Source organism: Rhinopithecus bieti, unplaced genomic scaffold, assembly GCF_001698545.2.
Source record: "Rhinopithecus bieti isolate Rb0 unplaced genomic scaffold, ASM169854v2 scaffold_6712, whole genome shotgun sequence".
In the NCBI taxonomy this organism is placed as follows: domain Eukaryota; kingdom Metazoa; phylum Chordata; class Mammalia; order Primates; family Cercopithecidae; genus Rhinopithecus; species Rhinopithecus bieti.
In genome coordinates this window covers 257407-275244 of record NW_016805205.1, presented here as the reverse complement: position 1 = coordinate 275244, position 17838 = coordinate 257407, and positions in this window count along the sequence as shown.

The following is a 17838-nucleotide window of genomic DNA, read 5'->3' as shown; positions in this document are numbered from 1 at the left end:
AAAAAAAAAAAGACATACCCACGCCTGGGTAATTTATAAAGGAAAAGAGATTTCATGGGAGTCACAATTCCATGTGGCTGGGGAGGCTTCATACTCATGGTGGAAAGCAAAAGTCACATCTTACATGTAGGCAAATAAGAGAGAATGAGAGAGCCAAGCAAAAAGGAAAACCCCTTATAAAATCATCAGATCTTGTGAGACTTATTCACTATCATGAGAAAGGTATGGGAAAAACCACCCCCAAGATTCAATTATCTCCCACCAGTTCCCCCTGATAACAAGTAGAAATTATGGGAGCTACAATTCAAGATGAGATGTGGGTGAGGGCACAGTCAAACCTTATCAAGTTGTAAATAGACTGTAGCTTGCTCTTATGCCAATCACCAAGTTTTGACCAATCAAAGGTAGCCAACTGTTGAAACTGTGTTCAAATAAGGCAAACGCTGAGCTGTAATCAATCTGGTCGTTTCTGTACCTCACTTCCGTTTTCTGTACATCACTTTCCTTTTTCTGTCCATAAATTTTCTTCCACCACTTGACTGTGTTGGAGTCTTTGAACCTACTCTGGCTTGAGGCTGCCCAAGTCATGAACTGATCTTTGCTCAATTAAACTCTTTCAAATTTCATTCAGCTGAAGTTTTTCTCTTAACAATATTTTCTTTCAACCTTGTATAAACAATGACAAAAACAATAGCAACAATAAATAAGAGCATAGTGTTTACCAAGAATCAGGCGCTTGTCTTTTAACATACATTTAGCATACTCCTTAAGGTTCATAACAATCCTATAGGTTGTGTACTATTTTTACTCCTATTTTATATATTATTAAAATAAAAACTTTAGCCAAATGCAATTTAAGAGGTTTAATTGGGAAATAATGATTTGTGAATTGTTTTGACTTTGAGAGGATGACCAAAACTGTAGTCATTAATGTCACTAACATCATTGTAAATGTACTTATTTCATCTTGAAACTCAGTGGGAAATAGCAGAACAGTAAGTTTTGTAGGTGGAAACAAGGACTTCAGGTTGTTTTTGTAAGGGTTGTGTAGAGGGTACCTCCTTATCCTGAAATGTCCTGTGTACAGTAGAAAAACAAAACCTGATATGTTCTAGAACTATGTATTCTCTTAAAGTGTTTGATTATGTCACATTTAGCATAAGTGACGCCATTTTGTTTTGGACTGGTCTGTTGGGGCCTAGTGCATGAGCTTGGACCAAAACAATGGGCTCCCATAATTTGTTTAAAAACTGCCCTGTTTTGGTAAGGTTCTTACTTAGGTGAGAGTGTGACCAAAACTTAGGACCTTAGTGCCACTCTCAGTTACCATCATTTTGAGTTTCCGGTCTCAGCATGTAATTCATAGGTAATGGTGCCCTTATGGTCACACATTTCTTTCAGCTCTTGTTATTCCAGTTGAAGAGAGACCATTTGACATTCTAGAGATAGCTGCATGTAAACATTTAAAAATTTTGAGAGAATACAATGCACCAGGGAGACTACTATTATGACTATCAGGAGAATCATACTAAGAGTTTGCAGTATGCCCCTTAGCCAGGGTCACCTTAAACCAAACCAACTGAAATCAAATAGATCAAACAATGAACTAGACAAAGAAGCCACTCACTTTAAGTAGCCCCCTATAACTGATTCTTTATACTATCTTATGTGATGAATTTCTCCATGGGCAACAAGAAGTGCCAGATACTTCTCTGTTTAGCCAGTAAGTAACTTAGAGCAATTGTATTATTTAGTATAACTTTCACAAGATAATTTCAAGTCTGTTGTATAGTCACAGCCTTTGTACTAGGATCTGCTGCAGAGCCTATCATGAGGGATAAATTGCCTTATTTACTCCAATACATGGGAAAAATGACCTAACGAACGAAGCCCTTTTAGAAGAGTGAAGATCCTCGGGCAATATTCTCTTTAGCCCATGATGCAGGTTAAGAGGGTGGAATGTTCTGTTTCTGACTGACTCTGAGGCTATTATGTACCATTAAAATTTCTCCCATACATTGGGTCTTAATCTTCCATCTGTCCAGGTATAAGGTTATCCATGTATAAGACTGGCTGCAAAATCCTTCACAAACAAATTATAACCCTATGAGTGACACAGCCAATCCCCTTTTCAATTCTATTGTTCATAGAGGCATACACAAAAGGAAAAAAATGAAAGGTAAGGGTCATAGTAGTAGAAATCTTACTCCATGATCTTCAGAAAAAGTTGTTCACATCATGGATGCCATCTTCTTTTGGGGAGAAACTTCCCTGATCAGCTTTACCTTAAGATTTCCAATAGGTCTGCAGTTCCTACAGTGTGGAGGGACTCTACGTTGTGAGATTATGAACCTAAGATTCAAGGTCCAAAAGTTTTGCTTCAATGTGGATAGCCAGGACAGTCTTTCTGTAATGTTCTCAGAAGAGTCAGTCTTTGGGTTCTAGATTGAGAGGTGGTTGATTGTTTTCAGTCAGTGAACCATGAAAAACTTTCTTTACCTGGCGAAAATACACTATGGCATAATGAGCTACTATTATAACTTCAGCCCTCTTTCATGGGAAAGCTTTTATACAACCAGAAAACATGCACTGAAAATGACAATTGAACAAAATCCCTCTATAAATGATTAAATGGCCCATCAGGTAGCAGAATTCACCTGAAGTTTTGATTTTCCTCTCAAGAATATGGGTTTGACAAACCAAACTTTGGTCATAAACTATTTTAGCAATTTAGAAGTCTGAACTCCAAATATCTGAGATAGATCTCAGTCAATTTACGAAGTTTATTTCACCGTAGCTAAGGATTTGAACATGTTCAGAGGAGGTTTTGATGACATGTGCCCAAGGTGGTCGGGTCACAGCTTGGTTTTACACATTTTAGGGAGACATGAGACATAAATAAATATATGTAAGATGTACATTGGTTCCATCCAGAAAGGTGGGGACAACTCAAAGCGGAGAGGTGGCTTCCAGGTCATAGGTAGATAAGAGACAAATTGTTGCATACGTTTGAGTTTCTGATTAGCCTTTCCAAAGGAGGCAATCAGATATGCATTTATCTCAGTGAGCAGAGGGGTGACTTTGAGTTCTTCCTGTCCTTTGTCAACAAGGAAATTCCTTGTGAGGGAGATATGTAGCTTTTTCATCTTAGTACCTTTTTTTTGTTTGTTTTTTGGAATAGAATGGGAGGCAGGTTTGCCCTGAACAGTTCCCAGCTTGACTTTTCCCTTTGGTTTAGTGATTTTGGGGTCCCAAGATTTATTTTCCTCTTACAGAAGTCACCGCACCAATACATATATTTAATTTGGATTATTTTATGTTTCTATGACGAGCCATAAAATGCAGAACTTTTAATAACAAGAGCTTTAAGGACTCAGGAAAGACAAGGCAGTCATCCTGATTTTCCATGAGTCCATGCTTAACATTGGACTTATATTCTCTTGAATACCAGTTGTTTCTCCAATTTAGGTGGAGAACACTGTTAACTGATGATTTAGCATAGGTAATTTGACTTGAACCATGGAGTTTATTCAAATTGTATACATTTAGCATGGAAATCTGTCAAAGTATTTTCTTGCTATTAGGTTAAATGTGTCCTGCTTGGTTTACCAGCTTTTTGAACCAATCAGTCTCTTCATTAAAGTTCCAGGAATTCTTACCCAGTCCAAATGATATGATTCTAAAGTTATTAGAAACCTTTACTGAAGAGTGCTTCTCAGGGTACTTTCATCCTTTCATTAACCTCCTCAAAGATACTATATTCTAGGATTTTGCATGCTTGTGAAGTTTTCAGAAACTGAATCAGAATTAAGTTATGAACTGTAGAAATGACTATAAATAATCAAAGACATAGTTGACAAGGAAATTTGGTTATTTTTGTGGTCTCCAATAAGTTAACATAGTAACCATAATTACAATTGTTAGCATATAGTGAGACATATTAGATGTTTAGAAATCCCATACAACTTTGGAACATATATTAATAACAATCATCAAAATATAACCTGACATATTTGTCAAATATGTCAAAGGTTTAAAACATTTGACCAAAGTAGGATCACAGGTTACTGTAAAGCAATTGTCATGCATTTAGTCAAAGTGATAATTGATTTTTTTTAAACAAAAACCTCTATTCTTTGATAAAGGAGACTCAATTTTCCAAACAATCAAAAGACCTTTTGATTTTCCTTTTATCTTTTTTTTCATTTTGCAATTTACACAAAAGTTTAATAAAATATTTTACTCTTTTAACACTACACATGTTTTTTGTTCAAAACAGAAAATCAAGTTTTACCTTTGTATTAGTATATTATTAATATTAAAACTAATTTTAATACAACCTCATTACTTAACAAAGCTGCCAGCTTTCAACCACACAAGATTTCCGTAAGCCTTTTGTTTAACAGTTTTATCCAACTTTTTATATTCATCTTGCTTTATCTATTTTTTCACTCTTTCAGTTTGAAACCTTTAAGTTACTTCAAACCAGACAAAATTCCTAACACACATTTTTATGCCTTCATAACTTTTCTTTTCAAACATATATGTTGCTTTTGTTTATACACTTTGTATACAAAAGTGTTTCTCTCATATCTGGTAGTGTTACAGGAATGGGGTCTTGATCAAGACCCCAAGAGAGGGTTCTTGAATCTCGTGCAAGAAATAATTCAGGCCAAGTTCGTACAGTAAAATGAAAGTAAATTTATTAGGAAAGTAAAGGAATAAAAGAATGACTACTCCACAGACTACTCACAGACATATTTGACAAGAATGACTACTCCACAGGTTGCCCATTTTTTATGATTATTTCTTGATGATATGCTAAACAAGGGATGGGTTATTCATGCTTCCCACTTTAGACCATATAGGGTGACTTCCTGATGTTGTTATGGCATTTTGTAAGCTGTCATGGCACTGATGGGAGTGTAGTAATGAGGGTAACCAGAGGTTACTCTCATTGCCATCTAGGTTTTGGCGGGTTTTAGGTGGCTTCTTTACTGCAACCTGTTTTATCAGCAAGGTCTTTATGACCTGTATATTGTGCCAACCTCTTATCTCATCAGGTGACTTAGAATGCCTTAACTGTCTGGGAATGCAGCCCAGTAGGTCTCAGCCTCATTTACCAAGCCCCTCCTCAAGATGGAGTTGCTCTGACTCAAGTGCTTCTGACATTTCCCTGCTCCCTTTTATAAGAGAACCCTTAATCCTAAGTGTTGCAAAGGGATGAAGTTCCATCTTCTGTAACTTCTTCAGGCTAAATAGGGGTAATGGTATTCCTGTCTATCTATTAGGGGTATTCTATTCCTGCCTCTCATATTCAGGTTAGTGAGGAGTTCAGTCACAAGTCGTCAGTATGGTGAGTGCCATTCAAAATCTGAGTTTCAATAAAAGGCACTATCTGAAAGATATCAGATAAAGTGTTCAATTTAAGAAGATATCCAGTAAGCTTATTCTGCATTTTTACACAAAGAGCACAACAGCAAAATATTTTCAAACAGTAAAACAAAATAAGTAAAATTATCTCAAGTAAACTGAATTAGAAGGCTTTCCACGAACTGGTAACTGTTGGAACCAAGCTGATATGGGACTGCTAGCTGATTCTAATGTGCCCAGAATTAGAATATTGATTTAGATTTTTACATTACCCATCCCTCTTGTTTCTTCTGACCAGCAGTCAGAGATCACTGGTTGGTTCATAAGAATAACCAGGATTAGCCTAAATTGCAGAAACAAACTTAAAAACAACTGATGAGACTAGAATTTAATAACAGGTATACATTGTTCTTGAAACATAATATTTCACTCTCCAGTTTCCCAGTTTTACTAAAGATAAATCATGGTAAGACTGATTTGCTTTATTATACTTGGCCTGATTATTTGTATAAAGTGCAGCAAGAATAATTATTTTTTACACAGACTTTTTAAGTTGGCCTGTTGGAACTTTGTTCCATAAGGAATCTCAGATAAGACTTTTTTTAGAGTTGAGTCCTGCCATTGGTTTGAACTCTCAAATACCTATGAGTTGAGTAAATCCCTCTCCTCTTGGGGTTCCAAGATAACTTGGGGCCTCGTGGGCCTGTTAGAAAGTGACATTCTTTATTTACTACAGGGCAGAAACCCTGTACAGGGACTGTGTAGGCAAGGTATGAGGCCAGTTCCCCAAGGGGCTTTCATTGGCTCTACAAGTCAAATTTGATTCCTTAAAGGAAAGCATGCCATTTCAGTTAAAGCCTCCATAAAATAACCAATTTCTTCAATTGTGTCCTGACACAAAATAAAACAGTTTTGTATTGCACTTATGCAAATAACTATATTGCCATAAATTAAGAATACTCACAAACAGTTTCCAAATTTTAAATTTTGGAGAAAGTAGGCAGAGAGAAACATATATCCTTCAAATTTTGTTCACAGGAATATACTCAATTGTTAAAAGCTGTAAATAGCTTATATTACTTCAGTCCATGCAGTTAACTCCTGTTCTGTTTGATTCATGAACATTTCAACTATGAGAGTTCTGAAAGGTTTTTTTCTCTATTCTAATGTCACAATCTCCAAAGTTATCAGAAAACCTCCATTTAAATGCACTTGTTAAAGTCCTATAGTTGATTATAAAATACCTTTTAAAGAGGATCAAAGCAAGACAACAATTGTGTGGATTATAAAATGTCTTAGGACAGCCACTATTAAAGCCACAAGTGATAAGGAAATTTGGTTATTTCTGTGGCATACAAAAATTTATGTAATAATTATAATTATTAACATACACTAAGTCATATCAAAATTATAGGAGTTTCCCATTATTTTTGATCACATATCAATAACATATTTATGAAAATATAGCCCAAAGAAAGTCAAACACCGTTTCATATTTGGCAGTCCTTCTGTATGATTTTTATACCCAATAAGGCAAATTTCATCTCTACACTAATGTACTATTTGTGTTAAATCCAAATCTTAATAAAACCTTACAGACAAATGTATTGAATCTTAATCAGTTTGACCATGAGGTAAGATTTTAATAAATACTTTATAACCCTTTAAAAATTTTTGTTAAGCAGAAGATTATAAGCAGGTTTTGCTCTAAGAAAACCTGCTGTGCTTTTATTCCAATGTTCAATTTATCAAAAAACTGAATAATATCCCTTTAATTTTAGCCTATATGTTCACACGATAATTTCTTCTATGAGATTAATATTTCACAGGCTGTTTAACTTGCTTAAACCTTCAACTTTATCCTAACTTAAAACAATCCTTTAACTCTCTAAACTTAGGCAAGAAATCCATATTCCCATGCTTTCTTATAATCTTTTACCAAAAGCACATTTTACTCTTCTTACACACCTTGAACATAAAACTGTTTCTTCAGTAGTCTCAATTACATGTTACAATGTTAACTCTTTTTTTTTTTTTTTTTTTTTTGAGATGGAGTCTTGCTCTGTCACCAGGCTGGAGTGCATACAATGCTAACTCTTAGCAACTTTTATTTTTAGTGAAAAACCTGGTGAGTAAGTAATTATGTCCCAGGTGTGGAGCCTAGGACCCAGACAGAAGTGCAGATAATGTCTGATTCTTTCTAGTGGGTGTGGCTAGTTTCACATGTTTCCAGGTCTTATCTAGAATCTCAAGATCCAAAGTAGGTAAAATGAACAATTTTCAAAAGTCAAAAAAGCATTTTGTGACCTTAAAGCACTTAGAAATCTAATATCTGACCCACATAATTTAGACCAAATGTTTACATTTTAAAGATATTTTTATTTTACCAATAATCTTTAAAACTGTCTTTATTTCCCAAAGATTACTTAAGTCATGTGAACTAAATAAAAGGTATTACACATTTTACTTTTCTGATCAAATATTTGATGTAAGCTCTTATTATTAAACCATTTAATTAAAGCTCTTTTATACTACACACACAACATATATAAATACATAGATAAAATAAGATAAAGGATTCATTCCCTAAGCCAGGAATTGAACCCTGATCCTGGGCTGCCACTGCCACTGTGAAAAGAGAAAGCATCACCACATGGTTACAAGGTCAGGCTCCCCAAGACATACAAGACAAGAGGGATATCTCATGCAATTTTGTGTTTAGGGACCTGCAGCAAACTTTACACCTGACTAGTTTGCTGGGCCATTTTGAACAGTGGGCTTACAAGGTGTCCTAAGCCCATGTTCCATCCTATGATACCCCTCTTTATGGGAGAACAATACAGAAAGACATGCAAAGCACACCAGATTCACTATAGCTTAGAACTGGCCTCACAAATCCTTTTTTCCATTAATCTAAATTTTACAGAGGAGATAAACAATGGTTTTTACCATTCATTCAACCAGTTTGCACACACACACAAAGAGAGAGAGAGAGAGAGAGAGGGAGAGAGACAGAGAGAGATGGAGAGAGGGGAAGCATTGCTTGAGGCAGGGTGGGGAAGGCAGGGTGCTCAGGGAGGCCAGAGAAAGACCCACCTATGGCAGTGACACTGAAAAGTTCAGGTGGCTGCTTGTCAGTTGGAAAGGGATATTTTCCAGCAGTCTCATCAGCTCTTGAGTTTCCCCTTTCAGGGAGGAAAAAGCTCCCCATGTCCCACGATCCTATATGTGTCTGATCCTGTCACCCACAGCCCTCAGGAAAGAATTCAAGGCAGATTAATTCACAGAGAATAGCAGTTAACATTTCATAATACCAAACCCATTCTTAGCCAAAAGATACTTTACTGAAAGGGGCTTTTAACCCCCTTAAAAGGGACTCGAATCCTTCTAAGTTGGGCCTTTAACCAAAGGTGGGTCAAGTGTCCTTGACTTTTATCAAGAGCTGCCTCTAACCCACTCTGTCTTAGGATAGACTCTAACTCCCCTAAGTTGGGCCTTTAACCCAATTCCATCCTTTACCTGGGTACCCCACTGCTTACCCAAAGTTGGCCAATCAGTGCTGCAGTCTGTTTCCTTTGGGTTGGGGGTTTCTTCAGTATTGTCCCTTCAGAATTCACCAGAAAGATGTTACTGGCCCCCACCACTTACCGAAAGCCTTTGGGTTGGGGTTTTCTGCACTATAGCCCCTTCAGTGGTCACCAGAAAGATGCTAGAGGAAAGGAGTCCCAATTCCAACCCCAAGAGAGGGTTCTTGGATCTCATGCAAGAAGTAATTCAGGCTGAGTCTGTGGAGTAAAGTGAAAGCAAATTTATTAGGAAAGTAAAGGAATAAAAAATGCCTACTTCATAGACAGAGCAGTCCCGAGGGCTGCTGGTTGCCCATTTTTATGGTTATTTATTGATAATATTTTAACAAGGGGTAGATTATTCTTGTCTCTCCTTTTTACACCATATAGGGTAACTTCTGATGTTGCCATGGCATTTGTAAACTGTCACGGTGCTAATGGGAGTGTAGCAGTGAGGACAACCAGAGATCACTTTCATCACCATCTTGGTTTTCGTGGATCTTAGCCAGCTTCTTTACTGCAACCTGTTTTATCAACAACGTCTTTAAGACCTGTATCTCGTGCCACCCTCCTCTTTCACCCTGTGACTGAGAATGCCTTAAGTTTCTGGGAATGCAGCCCAGTAGGTCTTAGGCTCATTTTACCAAGCCCTTATTCAAGATGGAGTTGCTCAGGTTCAAACACCTCTGACAGTAGTTTTTAACTCTTAGTAACCCTTGTTTCTAGTTGAAACTCTAGAAAGTAATTTTGAACTGCTTTATATCAGTTATTTATAGCTAAAACCATTTTATAATTTTTTAGCTAGTTCTTCAAATTGTTCTTTATTATCAGATCTAAATATATTTACTTTTCTATACTATATAGAAATAATATGTCAAGGTATATAGACTTAAATGCATATTTAATAATGAAGATTTCAGTATCTTAACTTGAACATGACTCATTTTGTGATTTTTTTATTACTTAATTTAATATAACATGACTCTTGGATTTTAAATTACTGAAAAGAATTTTGAAGCTATAACACAGGCAGCCTCCCTAATGTCTCCTCCCAGTCATTCTAGGTCCCAAGTAGCTATGTGCCACCCATGAGGACTACGAAAGTCAGGGCATGTTTGAGTCCATCAGGACAGAAGCCAGAGCTGTGAAGACTATTCTTGGAGGATTCAACTACTACCACAATAGCCAGGAGGCAAAATAGGGAAAGCAGAGGAAGAAGGGGACATTATTGGGCTTATAGTAGCTGGTGGTCTAGGCACTAAGAACGTGTCTCCAGATGTCGTCTTGACCACTTATCCAGACCCCTGAATCCAGAGACTCTAAACCAAAGACTTAAGCTCACAGTCAAATCAAGCAAGTATCTAATTATATTTAACTGATAATTTTCAAGCCATTTCTATTTTAGCAACAAATTAAAAACTAGCTTTATTGACCAAAGATCACGTACACATAACACATACAGACATACAAACAAACAGAAGCAGATCTTACTGCATTTTCAAGGTTTTAAATAGTTTTTCTTCTCTCTATTTGGTGTATCAGTCTTTCAATTACCTGTTTTATTCCCCTAAGCAATTGTTAACTAGGCAACAAATTTGCATTTCTAAAGGGACAACTCTTAGGTGAAACAAAAAACATGTATATTTCATAAGCACAGAGCTAAGATTCTCAGCCTAAGTATTGATTCATCATTTGCTCAAACCAAGGGGAAAAAAAAACTGCTCAAGTAAAAGTTCACTTAAGAGAGCCAGAAAAGTTCGTTAAACAAAGGCATCACTTATTATTTAAATTTAAAAGAATGGTTAGAGTTTCTATTGTACATAGGCAGACATCCTTAAAAATTGAGATTTCTTTTATAGATGTAAATTTCTTTAACGAAAGACTTTCAAAGTAGCCAATTAAATTCCGGAAAGGTGCATTTTATTTCAACAGGGTGTTCTTTTTAACATAGCCACTGTTTCTTAGTTAAAATTACTGAGTTCAGGGTGGAACCCATTAGGGGATAGAGCCAAGAAAGCATCCTTTATGCCTGGCCTCCTGCATGGATAGGTCTGAACAAGAAGCAAGCCTATTTTACCTGAGGGCCTAACTTTTATAAATACCTTATCTATTTATCTTATAGCTTTCTTTCCACCTTTAGGGTGGAATAGTGACTAAGCAAAGGTTAGCAGATTTAATTTTTCTTATCTATTAGTTTCTTAAGCTTTTTATTTGCCTTTTGTAAAATATTTAAATACAAATACTGAAATCTTTTTAGAAGCTTCTTCATATCAATAGGCATCCATAGATGAGTCTAATTCGGGAGCCCTCACTTTCAAATGCATTTCTTCAGTGCAGTGTTCTTTATTTGGAACCTTCCATAGTAACTTTTCTTTAGTAAGATTTCACCAGTTCTGTAAGACTTCGCGGCTTCTGAGGTCTAATACTTATGTACTGTGAAAGGAAAATAAGGCGAACTTCCTCGGCCCCTCCTGGTACACGGGACCCAGGAACCTCATCCGAGAACGCCTGAGCGAGCTTCCTCGGCCCCTCCTCGTACGCGGGACCCAGGAACCTCGTCCGAGAATGACGGAGCGACTTCGTCGGCCTCCACCGCCGGAGACCGGTGAACCTTGCTCCCTCCTTCACATTGGCTTGTAAATAAAGTTTTTTTTTGCCTTGCCTAAAAAAAAAAAAAAGAAAGGAAAATAAATGTTGCCTCCCACTCCCCACTCCGGCCAGTCACTAAGCTAAAGGGAAGAGTCAAGTTGGGAATTGCTTAGGGCAAATCTGCCTCCCATTCTATTCAAAGTCACTCGAAGCTCACTGAGATAAAGCATATCTGATTTCCTCCTTTGGAGAGGCTCATCAGAAACTCAACAGAATGCAACCATTTGTTTCTTATCTACCTATGACCTGGAAGCCACCTCCTGACTTTGAGTTGTCCCGTCTTTCCAGAGCCAGTGCTCATCTTACATATGTTAATTGATGTCTCATGTCTCCCTAAAATGTATAAAAACAAACTGTGTTCTGACCACCTTGGGCACACGTCGTCAGGACCTCCTGAGGCTGTCTCACGGGTGTGCATTCTCAACCTTGGCAACATTAACTTTTTCTAAATTAACTGAGACCTGTCTCAGATATTGTAGGTTCACAGCATGTATAAGCCAGAAGATACTCAGTTCTTCCAAAACTAAGGATTCCATCTTTATCTGATATGTTGGCTTTGGATATCAGCTTCCCTTAATCAACTTGGCTAATGATTTTTTTCCTATCTAAGCATGCAATAGAAAAATCCTCATGAATTTTCAAAAGTCATATTTTACACCCCCTGCAATATTACCATTTATGACTGATTTCTTTCTGACCGAGTCAGACATAAGAGGCCTATAACTGGATCCAAGCCAGTTAATTATCAGATTCAATCCAATCCTGGACCTAGTCAGTTTCTATTGTGACTTCCAAACCCAGTTTGGGTCAGAAATTTGCTTAAAGACATTGGAGACCCCAAAACACAAATCTGTGGAACTTCAGAATCTAAAAGAGAATTGCCATGATCCTCAGTTGCTATGAGAGGGAAATGGCCACAATGGAGTGGACAAAAAGAGTCACACTCCAAAATATTCTAAGAGGTTTATTCTGAGCCAAATGTGAGTGACCATGGCCCATGACATGGCCCTCAGGAGGTCCTGAGAACATATGCCCAAGGTGGTCAGGGTACAGCTTGGTTTTACATACTTTAGGGAGGCAAGAGACATCAATTAAATACATTTAAGAAATACATTGGTTTGGTTCAGAAAGGTGGGACAACTCAAAGCAGGGAGCTTCCAGGCTGTAGGTAAATTTAAACATTTTCTGGTTGACGGTTGAGTTTATCTGAAGACCCGGGATCAATAGAAAGGAAATGTTTAGGTTAAGTTAAAGGATTGTGTGGCCAGGTGTGGTGGCTCATGCCTGTAATCCCAGCACTTTGGGAGGCTGAGGTGGGTGGATCATCTGAGGTCAGGAGTTTGAGACCAGCCTGACCAACATGGTGAAACCCCATCTCTACTAAAATACAAAATTAGCTGGGCCTGGTGGCACATGCCTGTAATCCCAGCTACTCAGGAGGCTGAGGAAGGAGAATTGCTTGAACCTGGGAGGCAGAGGTTGCAGTGAGCCAAGATCGCGCCATTGCACTTTAGCCTGGACATCAAGAGCAAAACCCCATCTCAAAAAAAAAAAAAAAAAAAAGGTAAAGGATTGTGGAGACCAAGTTTTATTATGCAGTGGGAGTGGGAGCTCTAGGATAGCCGACTTCAGAGAGAGCAGGTTGTAAAATGTTTCTTATCAGATCTAAAAGGATGCCTGGCTCTTAGTGGATTATCTCCTGGATCTGGAAAGGAAGGAAGGAAAAAAAGGCAAGGGGTGGGGAAGGGGATTCTCTGCAGAATGTGGATTTTTCCCACAAGGGATAGCTTTGCAGGGCCATTTCAAGATATGGCAGAGAAACATGTTTTGGAGTAAAATATTTTGATTTTCTTCCTTGTTATGCTAGAGTCAGACTAGAAAGTAAGTCAAGATATACAGAGTTGAATAAACCCCATCTGATGAGAATTTATGATTTGTAGGGCCTGACTCCCCAGATCCCTTAGAAAGGAATTTGAGCAACATAAAAATAATCAGAGCTTAGTCCTTGATGGTGGGTACCTCGTTTAGTCACTCAGCCCCCATGGGGGTCATTAGATGCTCTACTTTGGATCCCACTTCCGATGCCATCTATTAAATGAAAAAACTTCAGGTGAATTAAATTTAAGAGTTTTATTTAACAAGGAATGATTTGTGAATCAGGCAGACTTCTGAGCCAGTGTAGAAGATTTACAGACAGAAAAAGGAAAGTGATGTTCAGAAAACAGATGTGAGGTACAGAAACAACCAAATTGGTTGCAGCTTGGCAGATGTTTGCCTTATTTGAACATGGTTTGAACAGTTAGCCCTTGATTGGTCAAAATTTGGTGGTTGGCACAAAAGTAGGCTTCAGTCTGTTTACATTTTCATTTAGGTTACCGTTCACTATGTACAGAGAAACCTTTAGGCTGAACATAAAATATGTAAAAAGGCAGCTTTACGCTAAACTTGATTTAACAACATAAAGACTTGAGGCAAAGAGAGTCCCACAACTTGCTCAAGATCACAGAAATATGAGAAACTCAGAATAACCCTCAAGTACTCGGGCTCCAGACTAGATGCTGTTAACCTTCCCCAGACTCTCACGTCTATATTGCTTTTGGCCTATAACTTTTTTATGTGTGTGCATGAAATCGTGAACGTTTCAGTGATAGTCTTGTACTCTTATTTTATTACACTTTTTATTTCCTTAGGAATAGCTGTTGAGTATGGCCATACCACCCTGAACGTGGCTGATCTTGTCTGATCTCAGAAACTACGCAGTGTCGGGCCTGGTTAGTACTTGGATGGGAGGAATAGATCTTGAATTTTATAAACAGGACTCAGGCATCTATTGAATTTTATAAACAGGACTGAGACATCTATTTTATGCTTATTTTAAATGTCTTGATAAAATGACCTACTATTACATTCTTGGGAAAAATTTCACTTGGTGTTTTTTGGTGTTACACTTTTAATAATCACTAGGTTTTGTTTGCTAAAATGTTATTTAGAATTTTGCATGTATTTTCATTGGCCTGTGATTTTCTTTTATATAATATCTTTTTAAAGGGTCTTTATTAATATTACACTCAAGTTTTCATCTGTTTTCTATGCTCTGAATCCAAGCAGTTAAAATCCATGGGAAATATTTTTCCTTGACATTTTCTAAGAACTATGCATGTAATAGTATATTGACTGTTCACCCAGGCCCTTTCCCTAAAGCCTGGTAACACGATTAACTCATGATTCGCCGATAAATGCTATTTTCTCATTCCTCCATTTTTATCAATAGGTAAGGCTCTTGGCTTTGAATTTGGTTTCTATCTCTTTGTTTGGTTAAGTTCATCTTGGTAAAATAGTAACTCTCTCAGCATTTGTTCTCAGTTCTGTGAGGTAGAGTTGATATTCTCAGTAGGACAGACACATATTTTGCCCAATGTGTGTTCTCCATAAATGCAAATGAGGAAGGAGGGATAATTTGAGGAAACAGAACAAGGATCTCAACCATTTGAGCCCTTACACAATTCTATGATAAACTACAATTCATACGATAATTTCTGAGTCATGTAGATTTATCATAAAATCTATTACTTCTTAATTCACAAAAGTTACTTGTTTTGTTTAATAATAAAAGAGGAAGTTTAAAATACTCATCTTTTTATAGAGTCATGTGTATGTAGTGTATATGTCTTTATAAGAAGCATGAACAAAATATAACACAATAGTCTCGATATCTGGGGACTTGTAATATAAGCGACTTTTTAAATTATAGGAATGTAACAAATTTATAAACAAAGTTATTTCAAAACAAGCTTAAAAATCTAGTGATCCTATTAATTTACTGAAAGAAACTAGTACCATTCATCTGCAAGACTCATATAGATACATATGTTCATTTTGATGGTTACATACTTAAATATGGAATTGTGAGGCTTCATTAGAAATTATCAAATTATAGTCCAAAGTAGTTGTAGCATTTTTCACTTGCTTCAGCAACATTTCCCCCTGTTTGGTATTCTTATGATACTGACAGGCTGGGGGAGGTTCCTGAATGCCAATGGGACCTTGAGCCCAGGGTCCTGGAGGCTCTTGACACCGTCATGAGAATGAATTCAAGGGCAAGTCAGGAAATAGTGAAAGTACAGGCGGGGAGCGGTGTCTCATGCCTGTAATCTCAGCACTGTGGGAGGCCGAGGTGGGTGGATCATGAGGTCAGGAGTTTGAGACCAGCCTGGTCAAGATGGTGAAACCCCGTCTCTACTAAAAAATTCAAAAATTAGCCAAGCGCGGTGGCAGGCGCCTGTAATCCCAGCTACTCGGGAGACTGAGGCAGGAGAATCCCTTGAACCCAGGAGGCAGAGTCTTCAGTGAGTAGAGATTACGCCACTACACTCTAGCCTGGGCGACAGAGCAAGACTCCATCTCAAAAAAAAAAGAAAAAAAAAAAAAAGTATAGAGATTTATTGTAAAGGGAAAAGTAGACATTTAAGAAAAGAGAGTGCAGTTGTACTTGAGAGAGACATGCACAAGCGGGTTTTACCTTTCTGGGCTCCTTCAACCAAGGAATTGAATATTGATGAAAATTCCTGGCAAAGGTGGAGATTTCTCAGGTCTGTGGTGCCACCCATTCTTAACCAAATATGAGTGTCTCAGAACTGTCATGGCACTAGCGGGTGTGTAATGAGCATATAAGGTCCTAGGTGAAACCGAGGTCAAATCCAGCACCATGTTGGGTCAGTTGGTCTTAGACAGCTTGGTTCACACCCTGTTTTTGAGGGTCTTATTTACCCTTAGACTCTGCAGATATTTGAAAGGTTTCCCTTTGCTAGTCATCTGAAGCTGCTACTCGGAATTTTCGGCTCTCCTGTGACCACTCTGATTTATTCCTGTCTCAGTCTTTGTAATTTTTGCTATTCCAGTGGGTGGCAAAAAATACTTCATTTTTGCTTTCATTTGTGCTTCTTTGCCGATGAAAGATGTTGAATACCTTTTCATGTACTTATTGGGCATTTATATATGCTATCTTAAGAACTGTCTTTTAAAACTTTTTGCTATTCTTATTGAATTACTTGTGTTTCATATTTGTAGGGGTTCTTTAAGTATTCTTGATACAAGTCCTTAGTAAGATTTAAGTATTGTGATTGTATTCTCCCAGTCTGTGGATTAACTTTTCATTTCCTAAATGGTAATTTTGCATAAGCAAAAAATTTAATTTTAATGAAATTCATTTTATTACTTTGTTTCTTTAAGATGGAAGTTTTGATGCATCAGTTTGACCTGCTAACAGTTTTTAATTTTTCAAACACGAATCTAAGTATCATTGTGAGAGCAGTTTGCCAATGTGCAGATATAAGTAAGGGAGATTATTCTGGAAAATCTGGTGGGCCTCCTAATCAATGAGGAGGCCTTAAAAACTGGGCTTAGGTAGGAGAGAGAGAGTGAAAGTGAGAGAGAAAGTAGGGGAGATAGACAGAGAGAAAGAGCGCAGAAGAAATTCAGATTGTGAGCAACAGCTTCCCATATGCATGGAGTTCATCCTCATCATCTTCCTTTCTTACTGAAAGCTTTATGGATTTTGGATTGTTTAGCCATCCATTACAATTGTGTAAGTTAATTCCTCATAATAAATCATCTATCTATCATCTATCTATCTATCTATCTATCTATCTATCTATCTATCCATCCATCCATATATCCTGCTAGTTCTGCTTCTCTGGTTGAACCCAGCTTGGTTCATTAATGTCTTCTCTAAGAAATTATTCTCTACCTCCGTATTATGAAGTCATTCTCCTATATTTTTTTCTAGAAACATTATGACCTCAGCTTATACATTTAAGCTTATGACCCATCTTGAATATTCTTTTGTGAACATTGTAGTGTAATTTTTTTCCCTATTTAGGTATTCCGTTTTCCAGTAATGTTTATTGAAAAGTCTTTGTTATCAATATTTAATTACCTTGTCATCACTATCAAAATTAATTTGTCAAACACATGTGAGTCTACATCTGGAGACAGTAATTTGTTTTTTCTAGTTTTAAACTTTATTTCTATTTATATCATCATAATTACCATAGCCTTATAGTGTATCTTCAAACCATGTTGTTTAAGTCCTCCAATCTTGTTGGTTGTTTTTTAAAGTTATTGACCATTCTAGGTGTTTTGCATTTGCATATAAACTGTAGAAACAGCATGTCGAATTGTACAAATGAACAATTGCATTTAAATTATTCCTATATAAATTTATAAAATAATATAATATTCTTATTAATAG